The following is a 22962-nucleotide window of genomic DNA, read 5'->3' as shown; positions in this document are numbered from 1 at the left end:
ACCCAGCGGCTTCATACCAAGCGGCTACATACCAAGGGGCTCCATACCCAGCGGCTCCATACCAAGGGGCTCCATACCCAGCGGCTTCATACCAAGGGGCTCCATACCCAGTGGCTCCATACCCAGCGGCTTCATACCAAGGGGCTCCATACCCAGCGGCTCCATACCAAGGGGCTCCATACCCAGTGGCTCCATACCCAGCGGCTCCATACCAAGGGGCTCCATACCCAGCGGCTTCATACCAAGCGGCTCCAGTCCTTAGGGTTGGCATTTCCACCATGTGCGGCCAAGAGGATCCAGACAACATACAAGGTTTTCGTGGTTTTATCCAACAATAAGACGTGTTTGGGGAGCTGGTGCTGCTGGTCATACTTTCAGTTTACCAGTTGGCTTCAATGGTGAACAAGTACCTATAATGTCAGGCCTTCTGTATATTGTCCTTTGCTTTCATATTATTTTTCTACATCCTCATTATGACCTATAATGTTATGTGATAGAGGAACCGGATGTCCCCCTCAGACCATGCGCCAAAGATGTGAGAGGTGAATGTCGGCTCTGAATGTGCTGGAGGGGCAGAAAAGACTTTACAGGGGAGCAACTCATCCCATAATGATCCAGGGGGCACCGTGTGTAACACAAGATCAGTGATCCCTACTGTGTATGGGTCTCCGGAGCAGATAGACAGTCACTGATCCTCTGATGCCCCTTCAGACTGGACAGACCACCACAGCACGCTATACCATGCTTCTCAGTGTCACATAAGCCTTCCATTCTATATTCCATGTAACGGGGTGTTGAGATGTCAGCAGAAGCCAAAATCATGGAAAATTAACCGATCTTTACTTGGCACAAGAATAACAGACATGTAACAATCCCAGAGAACACAGAATAAGAACACAGGATACAGTGCAAAATACCCTTCTTCCTAGCATATTGGTGACTTTAAGCTCCTAGGACTGGGATCTGCAGCTATCACTTAGATGGTGCCATTTTTAGAACTGAAATCTACTGCATGTGATGGACAGGCCATTGGGCTGTCCTCTGTAGCCAGGGGAGTAGCTAATGTCTAATGGGCCCTGGTGCAAGGAGTCAACTTGGGGCCCCCGGAATGCCACACCTCCCCCTGCATGATAAGAACAAAGCTATAATGGCTGCATATATTTTTAATATACCCCTTCCATAATGTCCCCCTCTCTCCTCCTTGGTATGGGGGGGGAGAGGGGGAGAGGGGACCATCTATGAGGGTGGGGGGAAAGAGGGGGGCATCTATGAGGGTGGGGGGAAAGAAGGGGGCATCTATGAGGGTGGGGGGAAGGAGGGGGCATCTATGAGGGTGGGGGGAAGGAGGGGGCATCTATGAGGGTGGGGGGGAAAGGGGGGCATCTATGAGGGTGGGGAAAGGGGGGCATCTATGAGGGTGGGGGGAAAGGGGACCATCTACGAGGCTGGGGGGGGAAAGAGGGACCATCTATAAGGGAGGGGGAAAGGGGACCATCTATAAGGGAGGGTGGGGGGAGAGGGGATCATCCATAAGGGAGGGGGAGAGGGGGCCATCTATAAGGGAGGGGGGGGGGAAAGGGGACCATCTATAAGGGAGGGTGGGGGGAGAGGGGATCATCCATAAGGGAGGGGGAGAGGGGGCCATCTATAAGGGAGGGGGAGAGGAGGCCATCTATAAGGGAGGGTGGGGGGATAGGGGGCCATCTATAAGGAGGGCAACATGGGGGGAGAGGGGCCATCTATTTGAGGGGGCAACATAGGGGGAGAGGGAATACACAGAGGGGGGCATATATTATTAGGGGGTCACATAGAGTCAGGACTACCCACTAAATGAAGGGTGTAAAGGGGACAATACAGATGTGCAGTGTGTAGAGAGATGACGATGGTGCCAGAGTGAGGAGACTAATATGTCTGTCTGGCAGATTCTGTGGATTCGTGGCTCGGAGAAGTTCTCATAATGGCCCAGGACGGATGGAGAAGATGAAAAGGGAAGAACTCCGATCAGAGAAGACGTCCCCATGTGAGTCACCTGATATAACTGCACTGTAATGTATATGGTGTATAGAACCTGTGTAGAGCTGGGGCCACCTCTATATGACTGGATGAGGTGATTTAGTATACTGGATTTGGTCAGTAACAATATGGTGGTGATGGTAGTGGTTGTGGTGTGGCGGTAATGTTTCCTTCCTATATACTGGTATTACTGGTAATATTGGTCTCAGTATACAGGATTTGGTCGGTAACAGTATGGCGGTAATATGTACGGTGATAATACTTTCTCTTCCAATATGCTGGTGTTAGTGGTAATATCTGACTTGGTGTGTGTGTGTATATATATATATATATATATATATATATATATATATATATACACCCACACATATACACACACACCAATAGCATCACTTGGTCGTGAAAGGAGGGGGGGGGCCAAGTTGGCCTCTCGCACCAGGGCCCAGGAGACATTAGCTACGCCCCTGCCCGTCCCCAGTGCCCCCCCACTCTCCTCCTTGGTATGCCCCCGTCCCCAGTGCCCCCCCACTCTCCTCCTTGGTATGCCCCCGTCCACAGTGCCCCCCCACTCTCCTCCTTGGTATGCCCCCGTCCACAGTGCCCCCACTCTTCTCCTTGGTATGCCCCTGTCCACAGTGCTCCCCACTCTCCTCCTTGGTATGCCCCCTTCCACACTGCTCCCCCAGTCCTCCTTAGTATGTACTATGCCCCCTATACAGTAGATGCCCCTAGTGCTGTAGGTAACCACCTCTCCCCCAGGATTTCCCTTGTACTGTACTTAAGCACCCCCTGCACACTCCCTGCCTGGGAGGCAGGTGGGCACATTAGCCTATTGAGTAGAGGAGGGGGGCAGGAAGCATTTCCACCAGTACTTGCATGCCGGGCCTTTCTCCTCTTCAGGGATTCATGTTCAGAAGTGGGGGATGGGGCAGTCAGATGCTGGGTGGTGCAGAGAGGGGTGAGCAGTACACAAAGGCCGGTGTAGGCGTGGACAGCGCAGGACGTTAGCGTGGCCATGGCTTCCTCCCGGCTCTGAAAATTGTCCAGCAATAGCCGGTATGCATGTGTCTGTGTGACCCGTGGATGCATGAAGCTGTAGGACACAATGAGGTGGCAAGGGGGGTCTGGTCGTGGCTGTGACCGTTGTAACTACACCACTGTCTGCAGCCATAATAGTTACTTTCCTGATGCTGGAAAATACTGTTTTGGAGCAGCTGCTTTCACTATCATCTAATGTTCTGCAGCCCATGGCTGTCAGGCTGCTGCAAAACCACACAGAAGAGTCTCATTATTATGACCCTTCCTACAGTTAATGTCGGCAGCGTGAAGAGGTCATGTGTGGTGAGCGGCTCAGTGGTATATAACAGGGTGCAATAGTCTGCATACATATCCAAGGCTGCCGTCATGGGTAATGGATAAGAATATGATTATTAATCCTGGGCCGTGGCTGGCCGTATTTCTGACACAGCACAGTGCCCTGCTCTTTGTATGGTGTATGGTGAGGGGACAAATGGCACCACTATGAATAAGAGACATGGAGACTGTGGAGCACCATGCACAACTGATGTGAGAGGTGAATGTGCTGTGAATGTGCTCGAGGGCGGACAACACACTACAGTGGAGCAGCTCACCGCCATAATGACCCAGGGGGCGCCAGACATGTGTACAACAACAAATCAGTGATCCCTGCTATGTATGAGGCTCCAGAGCAGACAGATGGTCACTGCTCCTCTAATAACTAAGTTACATCATTAGAAAAGGCTTCAGTATTCCCGGCAGTATACAGATTGGACTCCACTGACTGGTAAAGGGTTGTCTTTTGTTGGTAGGTAAAGGGTTGTCTTCTCTGATGATTGGTAAAGGGTTGTCTTCTCCTCTGGTTGGTAAAGGGCTGTCTTCTCCTCTGGATGATAAAGGGCTGTCTTCTCTGCTGGTTGGTAAGGGACTTTCTTCTCCACTGGTTGGTAAGGGACTGTCTTCTCCGCTGGTTGGTAAAGGGCTGTCTTCTCCTCTGGATGGTAAAGGATTGTCTTCTCCACTGGTTGGTACAGGGCTATCTTCTCCTCTGGTTGGTAAAGGGCTGTCTTCTCCTCTGGTTGGTAAAGGGCTGTCTTCTCCTCTGGTTGGTAAAGGGCTGTCTTCTCCTCTGGTTGGTAAAGGGCTGTCTTCTCCTCTGGTTGGTAAAGGGCTGTCTTCTCTGCTGGTTGGTACAGGACTGTCTTCTCTGCTGGTTGGTAAGGGACTGTCTTCTCCGCTGGTTGGTAAAGGGCTGTCTTCTCCTCTGGATGATAAAGGGCTGTCTTCTCCTCTGGTTGGTAAAGGGCTGTCTTCTCTGCTGGTTGGTAAAGGGCTGTCTTCTCCTCTGGTTGGTAAAGGGCTGTCTTCTCTGCTGGTTGGTAAGGGACTGTCTTCTCTGCTGGTTGGTAAGGGACTGTCTTCTCTGCTGGTTGGTAAGGGACTGTCTTCTCTGCTGGTTGGTAAGGGACTGTCTACTCTGCTGGTTGGTAAGGGACTGTCTTCTCTGCTGGTTGGTAAGGGACTGTCTTCTCCGCTGGTTGGTAAGGGACTGTCTTCTCCGCTGGTTGGTAAAGGGCTGTCTTCTCCTCTGGTTGGTAAAGGGCTGTCTTCTCCTCTGGTTGGTAAAGGGCTGTCTTCTCCTCTGGTTGGTAAAGGGCTGTCTTCTCTGCTGGTTGGTAAAGGGCTGTCTTCTCCTCTGGTTGGTAAAGGGCTGTCTTCTCTGCTGGTTGGTAAGGGCTGTCTTCTCCTCTGGATGATAAAGGGTTGTCTTCTCTGCTGGTTGGTAAGGGACTGTCTTCTCCGCTGGTTGGTAAAGGGCTGTCTTCTCTGCTGGTTGGTAAAGGGCTGTCTTCTCCGCTGGTTGGTAAAGGGCTGTCTTCTCTGCTGGTTGGTAAGGGATTGTCTTCTCCACTGGTTTGTTGGTAAAGGGCTGTCTTCTCTGCTGGTTGGTACAGGGCTGTCTTCTCTGCTGGTTGGTAGGTAAAGGGCTGTCTTCTCTGCTGGTTGGTAAGGGACTGTCTTCTCTGCTGGTTGGTAAGGGACTGTCTTCTCTGCTGGTTGGTAAGGGACTGTCTACTCTGCTGGTTGGTAAGGGACTGTCTTCTCTGCTGGTTGGTAAGGGACTGTCTTCTCCGCTGGTTGGTAAGGGACTGTCTTCTCCGCTGGTTGGTAAAGGGCTGTCTTCTCCTCTGGTTGGTAAAGGGCTGTCTTCTCTGCTGGTTGGTAAAGGGCTGTCTTCTCCTCTGGTTGGTAAAGGGCTGTCTTCTCTGCTGGTTGGTAAGGGCTGTCTTCTCCTCTGGATGATAAAGGGTTGTCTTCTCTGCTGGTTGGTAAGGGACTGTCTTCTCCGCTGGTTGGTAAAGGGCTGTCTTCTCTGCTGGTTGGTAAAGGGCTGTCTTCTCCGCTGGTTGGTAAAGGGCTGTCTTCTCTGCTGGTTGGTAAGGGATTGTCTTCTCCACTGGTTTGTTGGTAAAGGGCTGTCTTCTCTGCTGGTTGGTACAGGGCTGTCGTCTCTGCTGGTTGGTAGGTAAAGGGCTGTCTTCTCTGCTGGTTGGTACAGGGCTGTCTTCTCTGCTGGTTGGTAAAGGGTTGTCTTCTCCGCTGGTTGGTAAAGGGCTGTCTTCTCCGCTGGTTGGTTGGTAAAAGGCTGTCTTCTCCGCTGGTTGGTTGGTAAAGGGCTGTCTTCTCTACTGGTTGGTAAAGGGTTGTCTTCTCCGCTGGTTGGTAAAGGGCTGTCTTCTCCACTGGTTGGTAAAGGGTTGTCTTCTCCGCTGGTTGGTTGGTAAAGGGCTGTCTTCTCCACTGGTTGGTTGATAAAGGGCTGTCTTCTCCACTGGTTGGTTGATAAAGGGCTGTCTTCTCTGTCATTGGGAAAGGGTTGTCCTCTGATGAGTCACATTTTCTCCTTTATGGATGAATGTTGGCGTATCATGAGAGAAAAGTCAGAGAAGAAACATCCTGCAGCCATTCCTGGAAGAACACTGGTGGGGGCAGCATTATGGTCTGGGGGATGTTCTTCTCATTCATTCATTGGAGGCGCTCTGAGCTGATTTTGGTATTAACCCTTCCCTGTAGATCACATACACTCCTATCTGCAGGCTATCTCCCCTGGAGAGGTCAGGATCTTCTGGCAATACAAGGCTACTTATCACACGGTTATCAATGACCGAAATTAATTGGAAGAGCATGAGCAAGGTTCTCCAGAGCTGAACCCAATTCTGCATTTTTGGGATGGTGGTGTTGGCTCTATGGACTCTCCATCAGGTGTGGGACCACCGGGATGGTGGTGTTGGCTCTATGGACCTTCCAGCTGTTGTGGGATGCAGTCTGCATGGCTCCATATACATTTTATGCTTACTGGGACCTTATGGAGTTACTCTTCAGTCTAGCTGATAATTGCTGGTCATAAATAATGGGACTTGCCTGTGACAAATCCATAATGGGGGCTGTAGTTTTGCAATAGCTGGAGGACCAGTCGTCGGAGACCACTGATCTAATGTAACAATGGATGCGTTTAGTCAGTAACAAGGATGACCATGAGGAGACCAGTGTTTCAGCCATTGCTCTAAATCTAGTACTTTAGCATAAAGTTTATAAAACTCAAATGATTAATATTATACAGTTGCTGAAAGAGAACTCATTATTATAGTCCTATGAATCATGTAGATGAGAACAATCAGGTCAGCACAAAAGATTGCCGCCACTTCTGACCAACCGCGCACACGCAAGATTGCTCATTGTATATCAACATGTATACGGTCAAAGCGGCAGCCACGTAAATAACAGAGTTCACGTTACAGTTTCAATAGCAATTATAGCAGAGTTTCCACCGGCTCTTTGTGGTGTAATTTCCCCCTCAGTTCCGAGAGCCGCTTGGCTCCTCTAATCTGCAATTAGTCGTCTTTGTGTTCCTTTTTTTAATTGCCGCACAATTATGATTAAGAACACAATTATTCCTATTAAAAGTCATCACCTAATGAATTTTCTACAATCTCCTGCTAATATCTGCAACCTTAATCTCCTCAATTACCGGCCATTTAGGCTATTTTTATGCCCTCACACGAGCAACGAAAGATTCACACATTCTATACAATTTCCCATATAGGAAACTAAAGCGGCGTCTCCGATATATAGGGTTCGCGAGGATTCCAGCGCCGCTCCCTCATTTATCACCCTCCCCATAGTTATTAACTTTATATATGAAAGCAACAGGAAGAGTCTCCCGATCGCAGATCGAGCGCACAATTTAGGTGAAAAGCCAACTTTCCTGCTGTGCTAAACTTTCTGAATCAAATAGAAAAATCACTATTATGAGGTTTTGTTGCTTTTTTACTATCTGGTAATTGGAATACGCACCGGGAGTGGTGTCTGTTTTATAACATAACTTATTAAGAAGGCATGATAACTTTGGCGCTGCATCTCCGCTTCATATGAGGCAATGGGAGATGATCTAGCATCAACATAGGAAGAAATGCAGATGCGCAGCCATAATGGAATCTGACCGGAATCGTAATCCGAATGGCAAAGAAGAAGTCTGTATAATATGGGACAAATGTATGTTCTTATACGCACTAGGAATATTATAGGCCAGTCATGGTGGTAACCCTAAACCCAGCATGGCACATTAACCTCAACCGTGTACAGAGCAGGGACTGTAGTCATTATGACAGGGGTCCTGGCTTCCCTGTAGTACATAGCTCTATGTTCCGCTATGTTCCCACAAGGAGCAGCCGGATGACCTCTTTCTTCCCTCGCAGTGCAGGTGCTGATGAATGACGACAACCCGCTTGCTTCAGGACAGGGAACACAATCTTATGTCAGTGTAACACGGGGGTCCCGTAGAATATGACAATGAACATACACCCCTTAAAGTAGAACTCGATCGCTGAAGGATCCATCTTTCCTAGGCAGCGAGATTTAACAACCAAGTGATCAGGTTTGGCTAAACTTAGGCTGGGTTCACACTGTGTTTTTGCAATTCATTTTTTTTTTTTTTTTTTCATCCGTTTTGTGCAAAAAAACTGATGGAAAATGGATGCATTTGTAATTCTTTTTGATCCGCTTTTCGATTGGCTTCCATTATAAAAAAAAACAGATAAAAAAAACAGATTAAACCGCATCCCTTTTTTTAGCATACACAAAAACTTAATGGCCCACGTTTGTGTAAGCTAAAAAAATTATCTGATGCTTTTGATCCATTTTTGGGGACCCCGGTTGTGACATGTCAGACCTACGCAGCCACTTAGCAGCCAAGGTGGGGCTAGGAAGCGGGATCCGGAGCGGAGGACAGCGGACCTCAGTACTGGAGCCGGGGAGGTAGGTGCATGGTATGCTAAGCCACCTCTTCTCTGGCATTTAAAAAAAAAAATCAGAGCCCAGACTTCTCCTTTGAGAATGAGCTACTTAAAGTGATAGTGAGTGTATAATCTATGACACATGTGAAATACTAAGGAAAGCCTCAAAACATGACCTGATGGTGGTCCCGAGGAAGACTGCCCTAAAGCACAGGTGTCCTGCTGTAACCATATATATATATATATACACACACATACATACATACATACATACTCTAGATAGCACTGGGTCCCCATTAACAATAAGCAGTGGTCACAGTTCAGTTCCCCACATTTATCACTCACAGGATGATAGGAGTTCCCCTTTAAGGCCCCGGTCACATCACCATTGATTTCCTTTGCATGGAACAATCCTCCATAAAACTCTTTTTCATAGTTATAAATCTGTCATTAGGAAACATTTTACCGGCAGATTTCTTACTATTCTGCCCTCACTTTCCATTTCTTATATTGTAACAAGAGGAAAGAATATAACAACTGAAATTTTAATTGGACAATTTATTCTAACAATGACAGAAACGCCAAAAATTATTCTGAAAGAGTTAATTAGGACTATGGTTATTTCTGGCCCATGTCCATTCCTTTCTATTAACCAGCCACTAAAAAGCCATTTGGATACGTCACAAATCAAGTCGGCGTATTGGAAATGACAGGGGTCTCCTGGGTCCTAATTCTCCCCAGGTTTGTGCAGTTTCCTCCATCCCTCTAAGACCATATACCAACAGTGTCTGGGACTGATGTGACCCTTTGTGTACTGCGCTGCACAACACAACATGTTGTGTAAATAAATAGAGCACAATCTCATTGAGCACCACAGCATGCAGCCTTGTGCCAAACAATGCCACAGGCAGAGGAGAAGACAGGGAATGAATACAGCTGGTGCTGCAGATATACAGACTGTAAAGCAATAGTTTTCTTTGTACTAAAGGGATATGCAACAGCTCTAGAGCAGAACTGGCAGGAGTGCTGTGGGAGGGCAGGTGGCAGGGTGGGATGACAGGAAGTACTGAGAGAACATGGTAGGGGAGACAACTACAGAGCAACACAAACTGATTTTTGGTGGTTTTAGAATTGAAGCAGACAGGTAAGCAATGCTATACCCATCAACAGTACAGGGTATTATACTTACTGCCCATTATCCACACTGCTTCAGTTGTCCTGTGGTGGCGCTGTAGGGAAACTCAACACCTACTGCTAGATTCTTGCGGTCAGTGTCGGACTGGGTACCTTGGGCCCACCAGGGAAACTGATTCTAGGGGCCCACCCTACATACAAAGACACAACCAGCGCCAAACCTTTAACATTAGTACAGCGACTTTGCATAAACCCGTCTGTTACCAACGATGCATGCACATTGCCAGTCACATATGCAATCGTTTAGTGGCACCATATGCAAACAGCATAGAATGTTTAGAATGTTTTTTTTTTTTTAAAGGGAATTTCTCGTCTGCAGAAATTCAGTTCACTGCTGTGTGCTGCATGTTAGCAGGTGAGAACACCCCTTTAAAGAGGATGTACCACCAGGTACATCCTCTTGAATTTAACACACCGATAGAACGGCGCCGTCATGAGGAACCGCGGCCCGGTTCCTGTGTATGGCGCCATTCTATCCAGCGGTACCAGGCCGTGCTGAAGCACTGGAGGTCAACCGGCCCGCCCCCAGTGGGTGGGAATTCCCTGCCCTCTATGAAGAGGCTCCAAATCAAATCATCCGCTGCAGATCCAGTGTGTGTTAAGGCACCCTTAGAACATTTTTTTCATGTGAACAGGAGGACCTAATGCACAAAAAGCATGACATCATATATACACCCACCCCACACACACACACATATATATATATATATATATACGCACACACATCACACATGTGTATAACATACAGTGCATGACATTATATACATTAGTGATGTCACGAAACCAGATTTTTGAGTTTAATACCAATACCAACTTTTTTATTTTGATACTTGATACCATTTCGGTACTTAGCATATAACCCCCATAATAATTCAATATAATGCTGCCCCCCCACCCCCCCACCCCCGCGACTGCAGATATAATGCTCCCCAATCTTAAGACTGTTCAAAATTGCTGTATTCTGATTGCCATAACTTTTTTAATCTTTCAACCTGTAGGGCTGTCTGAGAGTTATTTTTGTGCACCATGGTCTGCAGCTTTTCGGTACCGTGTTTGCATGTACAGTGGTGCCTTGGATTACGAGCATAATTCGTTCCAGGACCGTGCTTGTATTCCAAATCCACTCTTTTATACCAAAGCAAATTTTCCCATAAGAAATCATAGAAATGCAGACAATTGGTTCCACACCCCCAAAATAATGATTTATTATTCTGAATAACATGTAAAACAGATGAAACAAACATTCAGAAACAGCAGAATCTGTGATATTATAAGTTACTGTACAGTAATGGAGAGGATGGGAAACACAAGGGCTGACAGAGACTGCAGCGAGCATGAAGGAATCAGCAGGGCAGATGTGGGTACAGTATAACAGCACTCTCTGTCCAAGGAGAGAGGGGTTACAGCTATGAAGAGATTACCTCCACAGTCCTGTCCCCTGATGTAATCCCCAGCCTGAAGTGGATCTGCTATGATTGGAAGGTGAGGGAGACTTCCAGGGTCAGAGTACAGGGCTGTAGACCCCGCTATGCAGACCATGCCCCTCCCCCACTCCTCCTCCAACCCAGTACAGGGAGCTCTTACACCAAAGCAATGCTCTTACACCAAGTCACAATTTTGAAAAACTGTGAGCTCTTAAACCAAAACGCTCCTAAACCAAGTTACTCTTAAACCAAGGTACCACTGCATTACTAGTTTTTTTGCAAACACTGTATACCATGCGAGTTTAGGAAGGTGATAATTTAATAGTGCAATTACACATGCGATGATGCCAATTTTTCCCCTTTTTTTGTTTTTATTAAAGTAGTTAGAGTTAGTAGTAGTATGGCTCACACACACAGTATAGTATGTTGGGGGTAGCAGTAGTATGGCTGACACACAGTATAGTATGTTGGGGGTAGCAGTAGTATGGTGGACACACAGTATAGTATGTTGGGGGTAGCAGTAGTATGGTGGACACACAGTATAGTATGTTGGGGGTAGCAGTAGTATGGCTGACACACAGTATAGTATGTTGGGGGTAGCAGTAGTATGGCTGACACACAGTATAGTATGTTGGGGGTAGCAGTAGTATGGTGGACACACAGTATAGTATGTTGGGGGTAGCAGTAGTATGGTGGACACACAGTATAGTATGTTGGGGGTAGCAGTAGTATGGTGGACACACAATATAATATGTTGGGGGTAGCAGTAGTATGGCGGACACACACACACACACAGTATAGTATGTTGGGGGTAGCAGTAGTATGGCTGACACACAGTATAGTATGTTGGGGGAAGCAGTAGTATGGCGGACACACACAATATAATATGTTGGGGGTAGCAGTAGTATGGCGGACACACACACACACACACACACACAGTATAGTATGTTGGGGGTAGCAGTAGTATGGTGGACACACAGTATAGTATGTTGGGGGTAGCAGTAGTATGGCTGACACACACAGTATAGTATGTTGGGGGTAGCTGTAGTATAGCTGACACACACATAGTATAGTATGTTGGGGGTAGTAGTTGTATGGCGGACACACAGTATAATATGTTGGGGGTAGCAGTAGTATGGCGGACACACAGTATAGTATGTTGGGGATAGCAGTAGTATGGCGGACACACAGTATAGTATGTTGGGGGAAGCAGTAGTATGGCGGACACACAGTATAGTATGTTGGGGGTAGCAGTAGTATGGCGGACACACAGTATAGTATGTTGGGGATAGCAGTAGTATGGCGGACACACAGTATAGTATGTTGGGGGAAGCAGTAGTATGGCGGACACACACAATATAATATGTTGGGGGTAGCAGTAGTATGGCGGACACACACACACACACAGTAAAGTATGTTGGGGGTAGCAGTAGTATGGCTGACACACACAGTATAGTATGTTGGGGGTAGCTGTAGTATAGCGGACACACACACAGTATAGTATTATGGGGGTAGTACTTGTAGTTGTATGGCTGACACATAGCACTAGCATTGTATATTGAGGATAGTAGTTGTATTGCTGACACATAGCTATACAACTACTATCCCCAATATGCTATACTAGTGCTATGTCAGCCATACAACTACTATCCCCAATATACTATACTAGTGCTATGTCAGCCATACAACTACTATCCCCAATATACTATACTAGTGCTGACACAGCTATACAACTACATGCTGACACATAGCACTAGTATAGTATATTGAGGGTAGTAGTTGTATTGCTGACACATAGGACTAGTATAGTATATTGAGGGTAGTAGTTGTATTGCTGACACATAGCACTAGTATAGTATATTGAGGGTAGTAGTTGTATTGCTGACACATAGCACTAGTATAGTATATTGAGGGTAGTAGTTGTATTGCTGACACATAGCACTAGTATAGTATATTGAGGGTAGTAGTTGTATTGCTGACACATAGCACTAGTATATTGAGGGTAGTAGTTGTATTGCTGACACATAGGACTAGTATAGTATATTGAGGGTAGTAGTTGTATTGCTGACACATAGGACTAGTATAGTATATTGAGGGTAGTAGTTGTATTGCTGACACATAGCACTAGTATAGTATATTGAGGGTAGTAGTTGTATTGCTGACACATAGGACTAGTATAGTATATTGAGGGTAGTAGTTGTATTGCTGACACATAGCACTAGTATAGTATATTGAGGGTAGTAGTTGTATTGCTGACACATAGGACTAGTATAGTATATTGAGGGTAGTAGTTGTATTGCTGACACATAGCACTAGTATAGTATATTGAGGGTAGTAGTTGTATTGCTGACACATAGCACTAGTATAGTATATTGAGGGTAGTAGTTGTATGGCTGACACATAGCACTAGTATAGTATATTGAGGGTAGTAGTTGTATTGCTGACACATAGCACTAGTATAGTATATTGGGAAAAGTATTAGCTGTAGTGGAGAGAACCTTCACCTCCCAGTTCAGCCCTTACACATTACACACCATCCTACATAATGTTGACATAACACACATATTTGCACACACATAAGCACACTCACCCTTCATGAAGAGCAGGACAGGTGTGCAGGAGATGTATGTGGAGGGATCAGAGAGCTGCATGGTGTGTGCAGACAATCCCTACTGCCCTCCCCTTCTGTCCCGACCGGAGAGCTGGATACTGGAGGCCTGTCTGCTCTGGGGGAGCTCCACATGCAGAGACATCACCCAGCAGGAGGCCTTCTGTTACAGGCAGCCTGTCATAGCTGCTGCAGGGGGCGCTCTCCCCTCCGGCTGTGTCCCCACTGAGCAGCCAGAGAGGAGGAGGTGGGGGAGGGGCCGGGAGAGGAGAGAGACACCGCGCTCCACATTACACTGCTGCCTGTCACCATGGTCACTGCCCGGCCCATACACCTCACTATACAGAGAGACACCGCGCTCCACATCACACTGCTGCCTGTCACCATGGTCACTGCCCGGCCCATATACCTCACTATACAGAGAGACACCGCGCTCCACATTACACTGCTGCCTGTCACCATGGTCACTGCCCGGCCAATACACCTCACTATACAGAGAGACACCGCGCTCCACATTACACTGCTGCCTGTCACCATGGTCACTGCCCGGCCCATACACCTCACTATACAGAGAGACACCGCGCTCCACATTACACTGCTGCCTGTCACCATGGTCACTGCCCGGCCCATACACCTCACTATACAGAGACACCCGCTCCACATTACACTGCTGCCTGTCACCATGGTCACTGCCCGGCCCATACACCTCACTATACAGAGAGACACCGCGCTCCACATCACACTGCTGCCTGTCACCATGGTCACTGCCCGGCCCATACACCTCACTATACAGAGAGACACCGCGCTCCACATTACACTGCTGCCTGTCACCATGGTCACTGCCCGGCCCATACACCTCACTATACAGAGGCAGTGACCAGGTGACAGGCCTCTGCAGCTGCAGGGAGAAATGTACCGCATATGGGGCCTTGAGCAAATAAACGGGAAGCCTCCTGCTAAGGGGCCCACCAATAGGGAGGAAGGGGGAGGGGCCCACCGGGGGTTTCCCCGGCTCCCCGGTGGCCCAGTCCGAGGCTGCTTGCGGTGATCACAGGTAATTGCTAATGATCCCATCCACGGAAAGCCATATCATTATTGTTCTCCTCCCTGAACAATGTCTGCAGTGCGGCCCCGGGCATTATCCTGCTGACCGCTGCCATTAGGGGGTCCCGCTGCCATAAAGGGGGGGGGGGAGCGGACTTGGTGTTTACAAGGGTTAGGTAGGTGGTCGGTGTCACAGTAACATCCATATGATGCCCAGATACAAGGTAAGCTGCAGAACATTGCCTATCAAACTTCCCCCGCCATCCTGTCTTCTTCTCATAGTGCATCCTGGTGCCATCTCCTCCCCAGGTGAGTGACACATCCGGCCATCTACATGATGGAGAACGTGACCCATCACACCAGACTCCTCCTTCCATTGCTTTATGCTCCAGTTCAGACAATCACCTGCCTATTGTAGACATGTTCAGTGGTGGGCAGGGGTCCTTAAACTTTACTATTTTTCCTGCTTCCAACATCAACAAGAACGGACTGCTCACGAGCTGCCTTATACTGTATATCCCATAGCTAACAGGCGCCAGTGTCACCAGATCATCTATGGGGTTTACTGCACCGGTGGGTTTCATCTTATGTCTGACCAGTGTATATCCTGAGAACATAAAGTCAGGTGAATTATTTACAGTAATCCTGCATACTGCCAACGGTAATCCTCCATACTGCCAACGGTAATCCTCCATACTGCCAACGGTAATCCTCCATACTGCCAACGGTAATCCTCCATCATCCAACAGTAATCCTCCATCATCCAACAGTAATCCTCCATCATCCAACGGTAATCCTCCATACTGCCAACGGTAATCCTCCATACTGCCAACGGTAATCCTCCATACTGCCAACGGTAATCCTCCATCATCCAACAGTAATCCTCCATCATCCAACAGTAATCCTCCATACTGCCAACGGTAATCCTCCATACTGCCAACGGTAATCCTCCATACTGCCAACGGTAATCCTCCATACTGCCAACGGTAATCCTCCATCATCCAACAGTAATCCTCCATACTGCCAACAGTAATCCTCCATACTGCCAACCGTAACCCTATACAGTCATGGCCAAAAGTTTTGATAATGATACAAATATTAATTTTTACAAAGTCTACGGCTTCAGTTTTTAAAAGAGAATGTTTTAAATTAACTTTATCCCCCAAAACACATTTCACCATCATTGCAGCCCAGCCTTACAGGGAGCAGCTAACATTGTTTCAGTGATTGCTCCAGTAACACAGGTGTGGGTGTTGATGAGGACAGGGCTGGAGATCAATCTGTGATGATTAAGAATTACACAAGTGGACACTTTAAAAGGAGGCTGGTGCTTGACATCATTGTTTCTCTTCTGTTACCATGGTTATCTGTAAAGAAACATGTGCAGACATCATTTCACTGCACAAAAATGGCCGAACAGGGAAGAGTATAACAGCTAGAAAGATTGCACCTCAGTCACTAATCTATCGCATCATCAAGAACTTCAAGGAGAGAGCTTCCATTGTTGCCAAAAAGGCTCCAGGGCGCCCAAGAAAGACCAGCAAGCGCCAGGACCGTCTCTTAAAAGTGGTTGAGCTGTGGGATGGGGCTACTAGCAGTGCAGAGCTTGCTCAGGAATGGCAGCAGGCAGGTGTGAGGGCATCTGCACTGTGCACTGTGAGACTGCGGAGACTCCTGGAGCAAGGCCTGGTCTCATGGAGGGCAGCAAAGAAGCCACTTCTCTCCAGAAAAACATCAGGGACAGACTGATATTCTGCAAGACGTCCAGGGAGTAGACTGCTAAGGACTGGGGGAAAGGTCCAGGGAGTGGACTGCTGAGGACTGGGGAAAAAGGTCCAGGGAGTGGACTGCTGAGGACTGGGGGAAAGGTCCAGGGAGTGGACTGCTGAGGACTGGGGGAAAGGTGCAGGGAGTGGACTGCTGAGGACTGGGGGAAAGGTCCAGGGAGTGGACTGCTGAGGACTGGGGGAAAGGTCCAGGGAGTGGACTGCTGAGGACTGGGGGAAAGGTGCAGGGAGTGGACTGCTGAGGACTGGGGGAAAGGTCCAGGGAGAGGACTGCTGAGGACTGGGGGAAAGGTCCAGGGAGAGGACTGCTGAGGACTGGGGGAAAGTCATTGTATCTGATTATAATATTCATCCGTTTCATTACTACAAATTTTACTCCCCGGGCTGTTAAAAGCTAATACGGGACGCTTATCTAACATCTTAAGTGGATCATAGTAATATACAGGACTATATACCGTTCCGTTTGAGTTCTTTTGGAACAATAGGGGTTAATCCTATTCCTTTCCATCCTTCTCCCTCTTCCGATTAACACACATAGGACCTATAGCGTCTCCGGTTGCCTAGGAGAGTAGGACCAGAGTACGCATGCGCCAAGGTCCCAGACCGACGCAGAGTCCCAGAGAGAGAGCATGGTGAGTCTATGAGATGTACTTTTATTTATTTATGCATTCTGAATCATGCGATATGTCACAGCTATACGATGCACATTTAGGTTATGTGACTGTAGTATAGTTTGTTATGCAATAGATTGTGATTGGACTTCCGTTACGGCCCGCATGTGGGCAGGCCCGACATATGTATGAGGGTATATATGGACTTTGATCTATGTATCGTTCTAATCATCCTGGAGGTTTGATAAAGAGAGCATAAGACTCTCGAAACGCGTTACCTATGGATATTTATGTACCAATAAACTAAAGATTTCATATATGGTCTGCGCGAGGACAGTATCTCTTTTTTGTTTTTTGGATTTTGCTATTGTATCTGATGAATCCCCTTTCCGATTGTTTGGGACATCTGGAAAACAGCTTATTGGGAGAAGACGAGGTGAGCGCTACCACCAGTCTTGTCTCATACCAACTGTTACCGGCATCCTGAAACCATTCATGTGTGGGGTTGCTTCTCAGCCAAGGGAATCGGCTCTCACAGTCTTGCCTAAAAACACAGCCATGAGTAAAGAATGGGACCAGAATGTCCTCCAAGAGCAACTTCTCCCAACCGTCCAAGAGCAGTTTGGCCACCAACAATGCCTTTTCCAGCATGATGGAGCACCTTGCCATAAAGCAAAGGTGATAACTAAATGGCTCAGGGAACAAAACATAGAGATTTTGGGTCCATGGCCTGGAAACTCCCCAGATCTTAATCCCATTGAGAACTTGTGGTCAATCATCAAGAGACGGGTGGACAAACAAAAAACAACAAATTCTGACAAAATGCAAGCATTGATTGTGCAACAATGGATGGCTATCAGTCAGGATTTGGTCCAGAAGTTGGGTGAGAGCAGCCGGGGAGAATTGCAGAGGTCCTGAAGAAGAAGCTGCAACACTGCAAATATTGACTTGCTGCAGTAACTCATTCTAGGTGTCAGCATAAGCTTCTGTTACTCCTAATATGATTGCAATTATATTTCTGTATGTGATAAAAACATCTGACAAACACACATAACAACCAGAGGGCAGAGGATCATGGGAAAATATAAGATTTGTGTCATTCTCAAAACTTTTGGCCATGACTGTATACTGCCAACAGTAATCCTCCATCCTGCCAATGGCAAAGAGTTGGGATTGAATTCTTCCTCACAGATTTTACTATTTACCTTTGAACCTATAAAACACGGAAAGCGATCACCAACATTGTCTTCCTGTCTGACTAGAAAGGTATCAGGAATCTCCTAATGAGAACAGCAGAGAAGTCGGCCTCCTCCACCCGGCTCATTCCGTCGTCTTTGTTCGAGATAAGTAAAGACATTTCCTTTGGCTCAGACGGAGTCATCTTGAATGTCGAGCTTAGTGAACGCCCCGTCAGTCCCGATGGTTCTCACCGCATAAATAAATTCTACAATACCAAGCGATATGGAATTTTTCTTCTTAATGTCATGTCCCTCGTGGAACTCAATTCCGTAGCATCAAAAGCGATACGTTACCCCAAGAGAACTGATCTCATATGATGCCGTGATATATTTACTCATTTCTTATATCTCAGTTTCTCCATTTAGTAATGATGTTTGTGAGGACGCTGCAGAATACTGTGGGAACCCTTATGGTCCTTTGTATCCAATCAGACACCGCTGCCAATGAGGTTGCTGGGATCTTATAGCTGAAAGCACAGATGAGACAACTTTTCAAAGGTTCAGCAGGTTCACCACGTTTTTTGCATAAAATTCAGGTTTGTCCAAACGAAAGCAGTAAGACAGCTTAAGAGTTGCAGGTTATTAGCTGTTTTGGTGCAGTTCTGTTGTTTGCTCCTCTCTACCTACCTATCCGTGCTCCCCCGGTGTCCTCAGTCCATTTCACTCAGCCAGTGATTGGCTGAGCAGGTCATCACTCCAGAGTATGAAAGCCTGTTCAGCCAATCAGTAACTGAGATGGAACAACGTCAAAGCCAATGATTGGTTGAGCAGGCTTATCACTCTTGCTCAGCCAATCACTGGCAGCTGCGCTGTCCCATCTCAGTAATTGGCTGAGCAGACTGGAGGTGGCTGGAGACACAGAGGATGACATATTAGCATACTTTTTTTTTTTTTTTTTATGTGCAGGCGCCATGTTTAACAAATTCTAAAACAAAGTCTGCAAAACCTCGCTCAGTTACTGAAGCTAATTTGTGCAAACTTTGTTGCAATTTCTGCCTGAGGAGGATATTTATAGCTATAGCTTTAGCTGAGATGTCACCATCCGTACCCCAATGTCCTCCTCTTTCCTCCTTTATTCTTTTTATAGACAGCTCTTACTTTTTCCCCCATCTTGAGGTGAGTCAGGAAACCGGAGACCGCGCTGTCTGTTTACTTGAATTACTTTTCAAAAATGTATTTAAAAAAATGTGAAATTCTCAGAGTTCTCAGGATTTTCACAAAAGGTCAAAGTCACTTAGAGGAGGGATTGGATGTTTTATGTCTCTGGCTTTAAAAAAAATATAAAACCTAAAATCAGAAAATACACAGAAGTATTACTAGTGCCATATGAAGACGCAAAGTGTTAGGAAAGTCTGGTTACTTGAGATATATATACACTCACCGGCCACTTTATTAGGTACACCTGTCCAACTGCACGTTACCACTTAATTTCTAATCAGCCAATCACATGGCGGCAACTCAGTGCATTTAGGCATGTAGACATGGTCAAGACAATCTCCTGCAGTTCAAACCGAGCATCAGTATGGGGAAGAAAGGTGATTTGAGGCCTTTGAACGTGGCATGGTTGTTGGTGCCAGAAGGGCTGGTCTGAGTATTTCAGAAACTGCTGATCTACTGGGATTTTCACGCACAACCATCTCTAGGGTTTACAGAGAATGGTCCGAAAAAGAAAAACCATCCAGTGAGCGGCCGTTCTGTGGGCGGAAATGCCTTGTTGATGCCAGAGGTCAGAGGAGAATGGGCAGACTGGTTCCAGCTGATAGAAAGGCAACAGTGACTCAAATAGCCAACCGTTACACCCAAGGTAGGCAGAAGAGCATCTCTGAACGCACAGTACGGCCAACTCTGAGGCAGATGGGCTACAGCAGCAGAAGACCACACCGGGTGCCACTCCTCTCAGCTAAGAACAGGAAACTGAGGCTACAATTTGCACAAGCTCATCGAAACAGTAGAAGATTGGAAAAACGTTGCCTGGTCTGATGAGTCTCGATTTCTGCTGCGACATTCGGATGGTATGGTCAGAATTTGGCGCCAACAACATGAAAGCATGGATCCATCCTACCTTGTATCAGCGGTTCAGGCTGGTGGTGGTGGTGTCATGGTGTGGGGAATATTTTCGTGGCACTCTTTGGGCCCCTTGGTACCAATTGAGCATGGTTGCAACGCCACAGCCTACCTGAGTATTGTTGCTGACCATGTCCATCCCTTTATGACCACAATGGACCCAACATCTGATGGCTACTTTCAGCAGGATAATGCGCCATGTCATAAAGCTAGAATCATCTCATCTTGAACATGACAATGAGGTCACTGTACTCCAATGGCCTCCACAGTCACCAGATCTCAATCCAATAGAGCATCTTTGGGATGTGGTGGAACGGGAGATTGGCATCATGGATGTGCAGCCGACAAATCTGCGGCAACTGTGTGATGTCATCATGTCACTATGGACCAAAATCTCTGAGGAAGCTTCCAGCACCTTGTTGTATCTATGCCACCAAGAATTGGGGCAGTTCTGAAGGCAAAAGGGGGTCCAACCAGTTACTAGCATGGTGTACCTAATAAAGTGGCCGGTGAGTGTATGTATATACTGTACAGTGGTGCCTTGGATTACGAGCATAATTCGTTCCAGGACCGCGCTTGTAATCCAAATCTACTCTTAAACCAAAGCAAATTTTCCCATAAGAAATTATAGAAATGCAGACAATTGGTTCCACACCCCCAAAATAATGATTTATTATTCTGAACAACATGTAAAACTAATGAAACAAACCTTCAGAAACAGCAGAATCTGTGATATTATAAGTTCCTGTACAGTAATGGAGAGGATGGGAAACACAAGGACTGACAGAGACTGCAGGGAGCAGGAAGGAATGAGCAGGACAGATGTGCCCACAGTATAGCAGCACTCTCTGTCCGGGCAGAAGGGGGTTACATCTATGAAGAGATTACCCCCACAGTCCTGTCCCCTGATGTAAGCCCCAGCCAGAAGTGGATCTGCTATGATTTGGAAGGTGAAGGAGACTTCCTGGGTCAGAGTACAGGGCTGTAGACCCCGCTATGCAGACCATGTCCCTCCCCAACTCGCGCTCCCACCCAGTACAGGGAGCTCTTAAACCAAAGCAATGCTCTTAAACAAGTCATAATTTTGAAGAACTGTGAGCTCTTAAACCAAAAAGCTCTTAAACCAAGTTACTCTTAAACCAAGGTATCACTGTATATATATATATATATGTATATATATGTGTGTCTGCCCCTGGATTATGGTCCATCTATGGTGCGGTTTGTTAGGGTCAGGATGTTCCCAACAGGGGACAATATCATTTGGATACTGACCTACGAGAAATACCGGTAGGGCTGGATTACACTTTTCCCCTCATGCATAAGATCTGGCTTTGTCCTCGACCAGGGCAGAAATATATAAAATACGTAAAGTCCCGGGGTCAGTACGAAAGGAATCAAGTTATTAATAAAAGGGTGTTCTAGTATAATGGATAAAGCAGGAGTTTCAATCTCACTCTGCAATACTCTGCAGTAAATGTAGATGTTCTGCAACAACTCTGGATGTGGAAGTGGCAGAAGTGCTGTGGGAAGGCAGTAGGCAGGGTGGGAGGGCTGTGATGAACAGCTGAAGGTAAGCAATGCATTCTGGGGATTATAGTACTGAACTGCCCAACCAGGAAGAACAAGACTTCCCACCAATAACTACAATTGTTAGTACAGCTGAATTTTAATGAACATTAAAAAAGTTTTGCTGCATTTTTTAAAATGTTCTCCCCATTATCTTAGATCATTTTGTCTTAAAGCAATTAAAATAAAAATTATAAATTCTAGAACCGTGTCATAAATTACCGGTATTTAATTTAAAGACGAGATTTCTCCTTGGTATTATTATACTGTGGTGTTTTTGTTCCATACAGGTCATTGTGTCACATGATGGTGCTGCCCAATATCTATCATATATCACCAACAAAGACAAGACGGGCAATGACCGTGGCCATGTTACCTTGCCTCTCTGCCCTCGACCATTGTCCCTGAGGTCTGCGCAGAATGCAGCGTACCCTATGTACCGTATCCGAATAAAGAGACTAAGGGGGAAAGTTATCAAACAAAAAAGTTGAATTTTATGGCGTAAAATGGCCAGATGCAAATTAATTTATTCCCAAATGGCTGTTTTGCTAATAAAATTTTCACATCTGGCCATTTTACACCCCTTTCGCCAGTGGGGTGGGAAGAGGGTGTGGAGGGGGCAGAACGAGGGGCGCAGACTCTGGGTCAGCTTCGTTTATCATTTTTCGATACGCAAAATGATAAGGAAATCTACATCAGTTCTGAGCTGGCGAAAGTTTCTACATTTTCGCACGGATGGGCTCCGTGTGATCGGGATTTATGTAGGGGCACTGCGCCTCTACATAAATCCCCCGGGCTCTGGAGTTGCGGGGACATTTGTAAGCCCGGTGTAAAAAACGCCAGACTTCATAAATGTCCCCCTAAGTGTCTCCAGAATTATACGTTCTAGCAAATTATCCAAAAACAATAAATCTTTACTTTAAATTCAAAACCTAAACTTTACATGAGAAGTTTCCGGAGACTGAAGGATTCCTTGTTCTCCTTGTGCGGTTCCCATAGGGGAGAGCGCGGTATTTAGCTGTCATTTATATAGGCAGCTTAGAAAACAGTGTGGTGACAGGAAATCCCTTTAAACCTCCATGATCCCCCACAGTTGGCGAAA

At 46.7% G+C, this 22962-nt stretch overlaps 1 protein-coding gene across 6 annotated transcripts in view; it reads right to left on the bottom strand.

Moving 5' to 3' along the window:
• DPYD (dihydropyrimidine dehydrogenase) overlaps positions 1–22962 on the bottom strand; it is an 850395-nt gene that overhangs the window by 695820 nt on the left and 131613 nt on the right. Inside the window, exon 1 of one of the 6 annotated variants that reach the window (XM_069967721.1) lies at positions 13533–13800. The exons of the other annotated variants lie outside the window; for them this stretch is intronic. The gene's annotated coding sequence lies outside the window, so the exon portion shown is untranslated. Of the gene's footprint in view, positions 1–13532; positions 13801–22962 lie in introns of those variants that run through there. 6 annotated transcript variants of the gene reach the window in all.

This window comes from Dendropsophus ebraccatus, chromosome 4 (assembly GCF_027789765.1).
Source record: "Dendropsophus ebraccatus isolate aDenEbr1 chromosome 4, aDenEbr1.pat, whole genome shotgun sequence".
Classification (NCBI taxonomy): Eukaryota; Metazoa; Chordata; class Amphibia; order Anura; family Hylidae; genus Dendropsophus; species Dendropsophus ebraccatus.
This window is presented reverse-complemented; position numbering and strand designations above follow the sequence as displayed.